Below are 13,610 nucleotides of genomic sequence, written 5' to 3'. Positions count from 1 at the left end.
ATAAAGCATACTCTACAAGAAAACATTAACAAGAGTAGAAGCTACCATGCAGGGAGAGAGAGAGAGAGAGAGAGAGAGAGAGAGAGAGAGAGAGAGAGAGAGAGAGAGAGAGAGAGAGAGAGAGAGAGAGATCACCCATGTCATTGCAAGGATTGTGATCGACATTTTGTATATCTTAATTTCTTATATAAATGAAGAATTTATACACATGCTTTTGCTGACTGTGGGCGAGGTCTTGGTTGAACTAAAGACGCAAATTCTTGAATGAATATGGAACTTCTTAAACGTTGATGCAAATGTCAATCTTAATTTTTTATATGAATGAAGAATTTATACACATGCTTCTGCTAACTGTGGGCGAGGTCTTGGTTGAACTAAAGATGAAAATTCTTGAATGAATATGGAACTTCCTAAACGTTGATGGGTGTGATCCTCTAAAGTTTAATGCATAATTGTATATTTTATTTAAGGAGATGAGAGAACCCCGTGAAAGAGCCAAAAAAACATTTGAATATTTTTTAATTCGGGATTTAAATAAAGTGCTAACAGTAATTCAAGAAATGAATATGAATTTAGTGAGAATGCATGTGGGATATGCTTTTTTGTAGTGTTAAAAGCATATCACACCTACAACCTGACTAAATTCATATCCCTTTCTGGAATTACTATAAGCACTTTATCTAAATCTCGAATTAGAAAATATTCTAACACTTTTTGGCTTTTTTGTAAGCTTCTGTCATCTCCTTAAATAAACTATGCAATTATGCATTAAACTTTGAAGGACCCCACCTATCAACGTTTAGGGAATTCCATATTCATTCAAGAAATCCCTAAAAAAAGCATTGTTATGTAACAATGCACATAATGCGCAAAACCGCAGAAGGCCTCAACCTCCATTCAGAATAACTCCTAACAATGTGTCAGATTTTCATATAAAACTTCCAAAACATATTGATGTTCTCGTAGGCCGATATTATGTTGTGGCTATCTAAGATTCAATCCCTGTCGACGATGGACATCCCCAATAAGATTCATGATCTCAAACTTGTATTGTGTAAGTGATTTACATCACTACTATCACTAGTACCCCCATCAGAGAAGATAAGTGGAGCATCGAGGTTGATGTCCATCGACAAAGTTCCCGCTGACCAAGTCTCTTCATCCATGCTCTACAACTTTCTGCTACACTGTAAGAGGAACTACATTAAAAATTAAATACTGTATAATTTAAATATTATATTTTAATATAGCAAGCATAACTATATTTTTATTCTTGTCCTCATCAACCATCCAACATATACTTGTGAAGACAAAATATTAGTAATAAATATCACATTAATACCAAATGCATGTCATGGAAAAAGTTTAACACAACAAAATTAGCAATAACATAAACTTAGCACAGTCATAGATAATCGTTTCATGAAACTAATAAAGTAGCTATCACATTAAATAAATAGATGAGAAATCATCCTCAAGTCATGGGCCTAAACAATTTCTGTCCCAAAGTTCCCTCCCAATGGCATCCATTGTTAAGAAGGCTCACTGTATACTAGGATCAAGTAACAATGTCACTGCATGAAACCATAGTGCCCCCTTTACTCTTGGGGAAATCTTGCTCAACAATATGATGCAATGACTCAGCGGATCGTAAGGCCCATCGTTGGGCTGATAAGGATTTGATCCTTTGCTGCACTTCTCTGAGGTCAATCCAGTGCCCTCCTCATGCCGCTTGCATCACGCGATCTGTGTGCATTTCACCTCCTCGAGGCACGCAAAGATGTCTACATCGACCTGGCTAATTTTCTTATTACGCCTACATGATGAATGTGTCGATACACCTCGCGATCCTAACCTCATCCATATCATCAATCTCAATGCGCGACCCTGTCGATTGCCAACATTGGGAGGGTGCCGAGCTCGCATCTCTGAATCAAGCTACTGCTCCTCATCACTATATGGGTTCAGTTGTGTTGACGAGTGTTGCAAAGTACCATATGCAATAGAAGTGTCGAATATGGTGCACAACTCCTCATACTTGGGGCAACTGAATTTACGAAATCTCCCTTATTTCGATTTGACCTAACATTTCCATAATATAAACATATCAATAAAAAATATAGTAATGACATCTTGGTTATTCTGTTAGGTTAAATAAATATGCTTGGTTTGCAAATAAAATCATATATATATATATATATAAATACCCTAATCGCATATCCCTAGCTTTTGTTGCTTGCCACTACCATCTTCGTGTCAGGATCCCAACCCATCCCGGTTTGGCTCAAAAGATTGGTAAACAGACGTTATAGGCCCTTCAATCGTTGAATTTTGTCCCGAATCTGGTTCACGTCAAACACCTTCCCACCAACAGCGGTGAGCCGCTGAGCATATTCTAAATGCTCTCTATTTGTGATCTTTCCAGTCCTTAATCTACTGTTAAGGGCGTCCTGGTATAGCATGTCAAGAAATATCTCATCCATGCCATCGGCCCAAATTTCATGATCCCGGATCGTGTTTCCAGATCATCCATGTAGAATAGCTAAGAAATTAATAATATGGCAAAACAAGTAATTGTTTGCAAAATATTAAAAATGGCAGCCTCATCTCTTCTACAAACATTTATTTTGGCAGCGGAGGCATGAAAAACACAAATAGCAACATAACAACAATGCAAAACATTGAATCTATTGAACATCATAATAAGTTTAGTACTAAAATTTTACAGTGAACTAAATTTTGAAGACAATAAATGTGCATGCAAATAGTTCTTACCTGTTGATATGGATGATGTCTACGGCAGGAGCGTAACAAGTACCACTACAATAACAAAAATAACCAAAGTGCAAAATAGGAAATATTATTCTGAATTTACATGCATAACACATACAAAATGCAGTAAACGAATTGCTATGTTAACATAATCATTCTCAATAAGCTGTTGGTATGATCAAGATTGATATCCATCCTAAGATTTATTAAGGATTTATTGTGGAAAGCAGAGTGCGAAGGATAAGATGGGAACCAGGAATTGCAATCTGCAAGAATCAATAACCATGACAAGCCTGATTTTGGTTTTAGGACAACATAGAAGGATGGCCAAAAAAGGTGCGAAGGATAAGACGTGAAGAATAAGTTAACAAATAATAAGCGCCGAGTTTCCACCGAATATTCATTTCAAATGCATTTTTCTTGGCATTTTTAGACAGATTTTCATGTCTGTTTTGGAAGTACAAATTAAAATTCTCTCTTTTGCAGGGGCAACTATAATGAGAGGTAATTATCTCCAACTTCTGATGTCAAAGTTATTTGAGGTGAAGTTAGCTAATACAAACTAAAGATGCAAGTAGTAAATAACCGAAGAGACTGCATGGGACTCCATTAAAAACAAGAGCAGGCGTGGTAGAATGAAGAATGCCTAAAAGACGAAGCTGATCTGTACCCACTATTCATTGACAAGGAAATTAATATTTTGTAAACAAGAAATTTATTTCTCCCAGTCCTCTCAGGTCATTTCCACTGTATTGACAGGTAAATGCAGAGAAACTGAAAATAGAAGGCAGAGAACAAGATCCTTCGAGCTCTAGTTAATTTTACTTTGAGAACCATCCCATCATTTCATAATATGGTCCAAGTACACACCAGGACTAGGTTGTATATATGTTAGGAGTTTCTTCTAAACATTGTCGCCACTTTTCAAGGTTCACAGGCTGGCATTATGAGGTACCTCTATCTATTCTGAAATAGGTGACCTATTTAACCAATCCTGGAAGTTAATAACTTAATTGTGACCCTCCACTAATCTGCCTCTGTTTGCTTTCAAACTTATAATGAGGAGAGTGAATGTGATGTAGTTTTAGTTGTGCCTAAAAACATTAGTTTAGCATAAAATTTGAATGACTGTCTATTTAAACATTAATTTAAATGAGATCCTATATATGTGACATTATACAAATGTTGAATTGCAGGCAGCTCTTGTTAATTGAAAGAGATGGGTTTGCAGCAATGTGCAGATCTGTAGAGATACATAGTAGAAAGCTGCAGATATAGTTGCTCAATTCATAGCATTTTCACTTATATCTTTATTTGTCTTAAGAGAAAGTTGAAGAAGAAATCTGAGTGTTGTCAAATTGCACATATGGGGAAGCTCACATTTTATTTTAACCTTGGACCTTGAAGTTAATGTAGTAGTAAACTTGCATTTTTTTTATTTTTTTATTTTTTGTTGGGTGTGTTAATTTTATGATTAAAACAATGATATTCTTACAATTATTTTACCACCAACCAACGTGATTGGATTCATTAAAAAGCTTGTATGCATATATATTATATTATTACTCAATAAGGGAGATTCTTAAATGCACTCCTGAAATAGGAAGAAAATGTTTAGGGCAGTTTTTCAAGTCCTTGTTTCCTGGTTTAGCTATTTTCTAAATCTCTAACCGTTTATTGACAACGATTTGTATATTTTTTTCCTGTTACGGCAGATCAAGAAGTTTCAAAATCAGACAAGAACCTGGAAGGAGGTGCAAAGGCAGAAGAAGAACATGGTGATGCTTCTGAAGAGTAAAAAGAAGCTGCAGCAAGCATATAGTGTTGTGGTGGGTTGAGAATGATTTTTAGTATGGCTTTGAACTTTGTGGTGAGTGGTAAATCTCTATGACTCCATCCATGTGTCAGTTTGTACTAACAGGGTTGATATCTATGATGTCAATCATCAAGACTTGAACAAGATATTTCGCCTTGGCTAGTAGACAGACCATTAATTTCAGACAGGCAAATATAATTTTTACTTCAAAATAGAATGTTCGTACTTTCAAAATAAAAAACATCTATAATAATCCAGAGTGTTTAACAGGACTGGGTTTTGCTTCATGGTTGACCAATTTATGGAGCCTGGTTGAAAGTAGTTTATATATTTATAATGATAAGTACAAGCTCTAAATAGACAAGTCTGTGCAAGTCCTTCATAAAAAAGTAAGTCTTATTAATAAAATTTAAATGACTGGCAAATCGAATTATGGTTTGACCGTTTATTGCCTGTGTTCTAATGTGATGCCAGGGATGCTGACACATTCCCCACTAGCAGCACCAGACACACAAAAGCAAACAAGATCGAGTGTAATTTCTAGGAAACAACCTGTGGCATCATCAGCTGCTTTCAGGGATTTCCTTTGGCAATTAGAGAAAAAAAAGGAAAAAAAAAAAAATGTTATTCTGGCTTGAACAACCATATAACAACACATAAATATCTTACAACTTTATTGGCTTTACAATATTCTCTCTGTCTCCTTCAAAGGCTAGCTGAATTCTTTTGCACAAAGTTAAGATTAGTAGATTATTATGGATCTTCTGGTCAGAGACACCCTTTCTCTGATCATAATATTATATACTTCTTTGAAGTTTGAAGTCTAGCAGTCAGCATATGGAGAGCAGAGAATGAAATTGCCTGAAGTGTCTGAACTAGATTATTTATACAAATTCTATGCCTTTTCTGCTTATCTTTCAACAAAAACCCTACCCCAGAAGCTACACCCCTTTCACCACCAATCTTCCAACAACAACCATAAATTATCCCAAAAATAAAATAAATAAAAGGCTTGAGTAATGTGACATGGTCATTGGTCAGATACTCGGACATAAAATTCTTTAGTTGGGCATGTGGTAGTTGAGCTTACGGATATCTTCACAACGAAGCCTAATCAATGTCTTTCTTCTCTCATGTTCTAAACTTTCCTCTCATTCATGGAACATGAATATCTGTTAATTTTTGCCATGTTCACTTCAATAGTATTTAATAATCTGTTGTTCCTATAACATCAACTTTTTGCCCTTTTCCAGAGATTTTCCATTCAACAGATTGGAAGGAGACATTGCAAAAAATAATAAGTAGCTAAACAGTTCCAGCAAAAAATTAAGTAGCAGCAGCACCCAATCAATAGCAGATAGAAATATAGCAAATAGAAAACACTCATACCTGGAAGGAGCCGTTGTGGTCACAGCATGAGACCAACGGCCTCTAAGCTTAGATCTGAGGATTGAGGTGCGGTGTTTGCAGGGAATTCTAGTGGTGGGTTGCATTGCTTTCGGCATGATGTATTTGTAGTTGAAATTGCCGTATAAGGTGCTAAATTTGACCACTGTTTAAGAGATTTTGAAAATCCCCACTCCCTGCACAAGGTTCCCTACGGATATTAACTTTAGGGTAGGGGAATCTCTGGTAGGAGTTCTACCCAATGTGAGATTACAGAATACTGCCTTAGCAAACAGTAGAGTAGACGGGACTTACCATTCACACATGAGCAGAGCAGCAGATCAGGGATGATCAATGCCTTTGCACAAGCCGTGGCCTTCCCAACCACCAAGATGAATGTTCATGTACGGTCAATTGCAGAGCTAGTTGGCTCAAATCATGGATCTGTCGGTGAGATTTCCTGCTAGCTGGGAGTGATTTCCTCCATCGTTGGACATGGAAGTAATGAAGCTGCATGTGGGAGCCAAGAGATTTGAGCTTTGGCCATTGCGGAGGGATGCAACTATGCGAGGTGCATAGAAGGAACGGCACGCATGAGGGGAAGGGGTTCAAATAAAGAGTCTGAAATTTTCCAGACATTGAAGATTTGTCTCTCTTCCATTGTACTTACTACTGTCGTCTACAAAAGAAAAATGAGTCTGAAAAGTATATGGGAAGATGGCAGGCATTTGTCTTTGTCGTTAGTGAAACGCTTGTGAAACCATCTCAGGATTTGAAAACAGCTGCTTGGATAAAGAAGCTTTTTACCATACAAGCAGAGATGATCTCTGAATCCAAACCAATTGTGAATGCATTGGCTATGGAAGAAGCCCACATTCTGAGAGCCATGTTTATGGTCGGTGATACCGATTGTAGCCACAGTGCTTTCATGCTTCACACACCCATGCAAGGATGCATACTTCAACCCATCCAATACTGCAAAATTTTGAAGATGGCTTTGATGAAGCCAATGCCAATGCTCTTATATGCATTATTGTCTGATCCTGCTCTGTTCGTCGATCGCTTGTTACCAGCATTAATTAAGTACCCAACATATAATGCATAAAGCTTTTTTTATTTAATTATATAATGAATAAATCTTCTCATCAGCCTACTATTTATATTTAACACCCTACTTATCAAAACAAATTTAAGTTTTACACTCTACACTCTACGTGGCAAGCCAATTCACTTCTGCACAAGTAAATCAATTCACTCCACCTCATCATAGAATGTTGAAAATCAGCTTTACAAAAGGAAAGTCACATTCTTTATTGACACCCTCAAACAGAGAGAGAGAGAGAGAGAGAGAGAGAGAGAGAGAGAGAGAGAGAGAGATTGCTGGTAGAGAAGCAGCGGGAGAGAGAGTGCAGGGTTGAGATAGGATTTGGAGGCATGAGAGATTCTGAATGCATTGGTTGCGGAAGAAGCCCACATCAGTTTTTCTATACATTAGCAATTGTTCCCCACCCCACACCTGCATAACAACACAATCCAGTCCCTCACCCAAATCCCAATCCTCTCGGCCCACATGTAGATAAAAGCATTCTACCACTATCATCTCTCAATACGAGGTAGCTGAATCTAACCCCTCTCATCTCACCTTTCTTCCCAATGGGTCCAACAACTCCTGCCCCCACAAAAAGTAAATCACTTTTTCTCACAATTTCTCCATTCCCCAGCTTCAACCAGGAAGAGAGATCAACTTGAGGAAGCTAGAGAGAGCCTTGTTTGTGAGTGTGTGAATGCGCTGAGAGATCATATGCAACAAGAGCAGTCCTCTGGATATCAAAACCAGGTCTCGAACCAAGAAAGAGAAAGTCAGAACAACACTTAAACTGGCACACAAACAAGAACCAAGACCAGAAAGCCCAGGTTCCTCAGTCTCTGCCTGGAACTTCATTAGAGTTAAGTAAAGAAATGAAGAAGATGAGAGAGAGGAGAGAGAAGAGACAAGCATCGCCGGGCGCCGGGGGGGGGGGGGGGGGGGGGGGGAGAAGCATTGGGGAGAGAGTGAATTGGCTTGCCACGTAGAGTGTAGGGTGTAAAATTTAAATTTGTTTTCATAAGTAGGGTGTTAAATATAAATAGTAGGCTGATGAGAAGATTTATTCATTATATAATTAAATAAAAAAAGCTTTATGCATTATATGTTGGGTACTTAATTTTTCTCAAAAAAAAAAAAAATGTTGGGTACTTAATTAATGCTCGTAACAAGCGATCGATGAACAGAGCAGGATCAGACAATAACACATATAAGAGCATTGGCATTGGCTTCATCAAAGCCATCTTCAAAATTTGACGAAAAGTACATGTTTTCCATATATCCAAAACCTCCATATCTATAAACCCACATTGGATTAGCCATTGGATTCATCAAAATAATAATATAATATTATTTTTTTAATAATAATATTTTTAAATTTTTTTCATATTTTGTAATTACACTAACCATATGTATATTAATAATTTAATTTGATACTTAAATTATTTTTAATAGCTAATATTGTTACCAGATTAATAGCTGAAAGGCATCAATACCTTGAGAGAAAATTAACCAAACCATCAATATATATTTCTTAATATAGCCAACATTCAGATTAAATATTGCAGGTAAAAATGACCATTTTGAAACCCAAACTAGTAGTTTGCTGCATATCTCCATAATCTTAGATTCAATGCAGAAATATAATGAGCTAATAAAACAAGACCAACAGTCATGCTGAAGTGCAATCTAATTTTCATGACATAACAATGAACTTAAACATACTTTTTGGCACGTTGTGAACACTGAAGAGGCGCTTACCTCATGATGGATTCAACTTAGAGTCTTGCCTATATCCAGATATCCTTCTGGAGCAAATGCAGCATGCCATCTTCTTACACTTTTAAAGTTTTACCGGCCTGCATAAGCAGATTACAAGTAGAAGGTTTAGGATTACGCATTGAAAGCACAGAGACTCATTATGAATTGGTAATTTCATTCAATATGTATCACTCTGTGTGAATTCATAAATAGGGCTTCTTCTTACATATAGCACATTTTTATGGTAGCAGGAAACATCACTAAATTTTGGTAGGAAGCAAAGAAATAGAAAAGATGTATCCTTAGATCTCCATTGCAATCCATCACAAAGTACCAAGATTGATAGATTGGTAAATGCATGTGACAAGACTCTCATCCACACCATTCATAAGGAAAATATAATAAAAATATAAAATATTCTCCAAACTGGAAGCAAGAAAGTTGTTCAAATAACAGCATCAACTTCTGGCCAATAATAATGATAAGGCATTAGCCTCACAAGGAAATTTCTATTTGCATGTCAAAAGGATGTGGTTAAATGAAAAACATTTCATAAAATATGAGTTTTTTAATGAGAATCAAATGAGCACTATGTCACCAACCAAATGAGTCTTAATTACATTATCATACACGCCTTCTGAGATCTTCGTTCTTGTTCACGAATCTCCCTTACAGTATTTGAGGAATATATGCTTAGGGTCTGGGTGACTTCAACTTGGCGCAAGAAAGCTTCAGGGATTCAATATCTTCAGTAATGATGCAATCAGTATGAGCACTACATTGAGGTAGAAAGAGAATTAGAAACACTAATTACAACCTTCACCTATTTATGTACAAACAGACTCACAAATATTATTGAAGTAGCTACAGCAGAATATCCTATTGATGAACACTCAGCCCACAAGATCCCAAACAGGGTCATTTACAGCGGGGCAAGAATATCTAAGTGTTTATATGCGACAAGATATGCTGAAGAATGGCATCAGGGAGAGAGAGTCCATTCTCTGAGAACAGAAATCAAACAGACAGAATGCTTGGATCTGAGGGTAGTTTTTATTATGCTGTTCATTCTAAGAATACCGAGACAATATGAAACGAAAAAAGAAATTAACTTCAGACTTGTCGATGATGGGAACTCAACAGAGCTAAATCTTCACTTAACTGAGCCTCGTACCACTATATGCACTAGTTGTAGTGGCAATTTAATCCTGTCAAAGCCAATTTTTTAAAAACAGGGCTCTAAATCACATTTTCATTTCTTTTCACTTCTTCCATATTCTTGGCAACCAAACGGATCAAATGTAAGTGCAGTGAGACTACAAGGATTACAATCGAATGCTAGATATCTATTGCGGGAAATGAAAAAAAAATAAAACAAAAAAGAAGAAGAAGAAGGAGAAGAAGAAGATAAATCAGATCTATAGCTGACCAAAACGCAAATCAAACCAATCTGAGAACCCAGAATGAGAAAAAAAAATGTGAATCTTACGATAAACCCGTGCGGGAAATTTGTTTTGCTTGAATATTGAGGTCCCCAGATGGAAAGAAAGCATTTGAGCAAGAACCCAGATGTAAATCAGTGCAAGTAACCAAATACAAATGCTGCAAGAGAAGTACCCAGTTATGCACATGACACGCGAGTAAATTTGAAAAGAAGAAAAAAACAAAAGCCATCGTGCGAGCAAAGTTATGGAAAAGAGGGACGGAATAGCTTACAGTAAAGGTGGGCTTTGAGGAATACCTTCAAAGAACAAGCATGAATGTGGAGAGAGAGAGAGAGAGAGAGAGAGAGAGAGAGAGAGAGTGCGCGCACGCGCGGGAGTGATAAGAGCACGCTTGATTCGGTGTGGAAGAGAGCGAGAGAGAGTGAGAGAGAAAATACGCGGGGAGAAGAAGGAAGTGAGGCGGTTTCGGATTAAACTAGAATAAAAAAATATAATTGGTGGATCAACCGTACCACGTCAAATATAAAGGAAGTGTTTGTTTTTAAATTTTCAACACATACTTCTGATGAAGTCAATGCAACTGCATTTGAAGTTTTGAAGAATATTTTACATTTAGCTGAACTTTTAATAAAGTAAATACTAATACGGAAAGTCTTATTTCCTACTAATAATGTTACATACAGTTATGGAATTATAAATACTGTGTAATCGTTTTGAAAAAAAGTAAGGTTCACGATTAAAAAGTTAGTTTTTTTTTCATGTAGGTCTTATATTAATTCATTTTTTTCAAAGCGACTGCACGCCGCTTGCACAATCACGACTGCAAATATCATTTCTCATTTCTGACTCGTGTTTTAGCTATAATTCGGATGGACCAGGTTTAGTAATCTTTCCTTTTTCTACCACGCTTTCTAGCACCTCGAGATAGAGCATTGAGGTCAGATGAATCCGATGCACGTGCAGTACACAATAAACACGATTACGAGTAAAATAAGCAGGAAATTAACTAATTAAGAAGAGTAATGATATATATATTTATAAACTGTGTAACTATTGTATAATTATTTTAAAAAAAAATAAACACAAAAAAAATTTAATTTTTTAATATTACACCACACTTTTTTTCAATTGATCGTATGATATCTATACATTTCACGACTATATATAACAATATTCAATTAAAAAATATATATAAATAGTTGAAAGCCAAATTTAGGAGTAGTGTCGCTATGCCACTCAAGTTTGTCTATTTGGTATATCTTTAGTGTAAATTATATTTATTTTTTAATTTTTGTTTTAAATATTTTTTAAACATCTTAAATACTTTCATAATTTTTTTTTAAAAAATCAATACATTAATAGTCATTTTCTTAATTTTACATAAAAAATAAAAATAAAATAAAATACATGAACAATCAAATTGAAATAACAAACTTAGATATTATAGTATTATTTTTCAATAATTTAGTACATATCCATGAACACAAATACAGATTAATTAATGTTATATTGTTTGATACTTAATCTGATCGATATATTCATTTGATCATGTAGGGTATATGTGATGTGTTATTGCCGTAATTATTCTTTTGCCCCATAACCGAAGTCTGAAGATGGATATTTTTCAGCATTCTCAAGGTACTGCATTCTAAAGCGCACATGCATTATTGGGGTGAAGCTGTTTTACTTTAGGGCAGTGCTACGTGATAGACAATGTCACAATGGGTCTCGATTCCGGATCCCGATTCGTGTAATCTTTTTCTTTTTTAATTTCCATAAATATTTTAAAAAATACAATATTTAAAAATACTGACCAGTGATTATTATTAAAAAAAAATCACAACAACTTCATGATTATTAAAAAAATATCCCCTTTACATGTAGCTAATAATCACTGACCGGGCCGATGTATCAAAAATACATTTATGCAATTTGCATAGTATATTATTTATTTTAGATAATCATAAAAAAGAGAAATAATATTTATAGTCGTGCAATGCTCAAGCGCTGTACAACTATTTTAAAAAAATTGAATAAATACAGGATCTATATAATAAAAAATTAATTTTTTAATAATAAATCTCACTCTTTTACAAAAAGATTATAAGGCAGGTATGCAACACAACTTGTAGCATTACTTTTTGCTTGTAGCTATAAGACTAATAAGAAGAAAGAAAACTTTCTTGGACAAATCGTGATGTAGACTACCATTTACCATATTCGGGTATTTTTAAAAGAAAAATGATAGTTGTAGTTGTTAATATTCAAGTGCCGCATAATCATTTAAAAAAAAATAATAATACAAAAGCTTACATGAAAAGAATTTAATTTTTTAATAGTAAATCTTACTATTTTTTAAAACGACTGTCCAATACTTACACACTCCATAACTGAATGTAGCGTTACTCTTTTTAAAAATCTATCTTATTTTTCTCTAGAGCAGCTAGCTAGCGCTACTTGCGAGTCTAAGATTAGATCATAGACATAAATTTGGAAGTCTTTTGTAAAAATTATAGCTTTATAATTAATTGTTCGGCACATAGATAGAAAGTAATCTTAGACCATTCCTTATGGACGTTTCCATTAATAAACTATGCAATTCAAAATTAAATGAATAATAATTTGTGGGTCTATCCAATATTGTCCATTAAACCTATTTTAGGACTACTATGGTTCTATTCGCACACTGGATGTCTGTTCAGATCATCAAGTGGCAAATTTACTTACTAAACTTTTAAGTTTTCCTTTATTTTCTACTAATCCAAAATAGGCATTTTGAACATCTGTACTCTATCTTGATGGAGGCTATTACAATTCATATTCATTGTATAGCAAGCATCGTAGCTGGCACAAGTCTGCTCCATTTCGTGGCAAACCAAGAATTTTATTGAGGGCCCACTTTTCTAACGCGTGGTGTGTGTTTTCAAATTTATGAGGACAGTGTTTCAAAAAATAAAACTCAACCATTATTATATTTGTAATCAAATATTTAAAATTTATTTCTTCATTGAAACCATCAAGTGAAATTTTAAAAGCTCATATTCATTCTTGTTTATTAAGTTCTATGTAAAATCTAGTTATTTTAGTGTCATATTAAAAATATAATAATACAATAATTGAGATTTTAAATATTAAAAAAATATTACTAAATGAAGGCTAGAGGAGGATAAAACTTCTAAACTATTTTCTATATAAATCATTAGCACTAAATGATTTTTTTTTTTCACTTTGTATGTCATATTAAAAAGCCTAATATTGTATAATAATAAAAATTTGTAATCCATATTAATAAAGATATTATTTCTTATAAATTTAGTTTTAATATAATCTTGAAGGGACCACATCA

At 34.8% G+C, this 13,610-nt stretch overlaps 1 long non-coding RNA gene across 8 annotated transcripts; it reads right to left on the bottom strand.

Moving 5' to 3' along the window:
• Positions 1-342: 342 nt before the first annotated feature.
• LOC122282911 lies at positions 343-10,728 on the bottom strand. Of its 8 annotated transcripts, none has more exons than XR_006230494.1 (8): positions 10,536-10,728; positions 10,309-10,421; positions 9,440-9,594; positions 8,820-8,917; positions 6,290-6,484; positions 5,978-6,171; positions 2,208-2,820; positions 1,305-2,082 (listed from the first exon to the last, which is right to left on the bottom strand). It is a non-coding gene; the product is annotated as an uncharacterized LOC122282911 (long non-coding RNA). The 8 variants fall into 8 exon arrangements; XR_006230498.1 differs by having other exon boundaries at positions 2,208-2,450; XR_006230499.1 differs by lacking the exon at positions 1,305-2,082 and adding an exon at positions 343-1,187 and having other exon boundaries at positions 2,776-6,171.
• Positions 10,729-13,610: the final 2,882 nt, after the last annotated feature.

Source organism: Carya illinoinensis, chromosome 11 (genome assembly GCF_018687715.1).
Source record: "Carya illinoinensis cultivar Pawnee chromosome 11, C.illinoinensisPawnee_v1, whole genome shotgun sequence".
Lineage (NCBI taxonomy): Eukaryota > Viridiplantae > Streptophyta > Magnoliopsida > Fagales > Juglandaceae > Carya > Carya illinoinensis.
The sequence above is the reverse complement of the archived record's forward strand: the minus strand, read 5'-3'. Positions and strand labels throughout refer to the sequence as shown.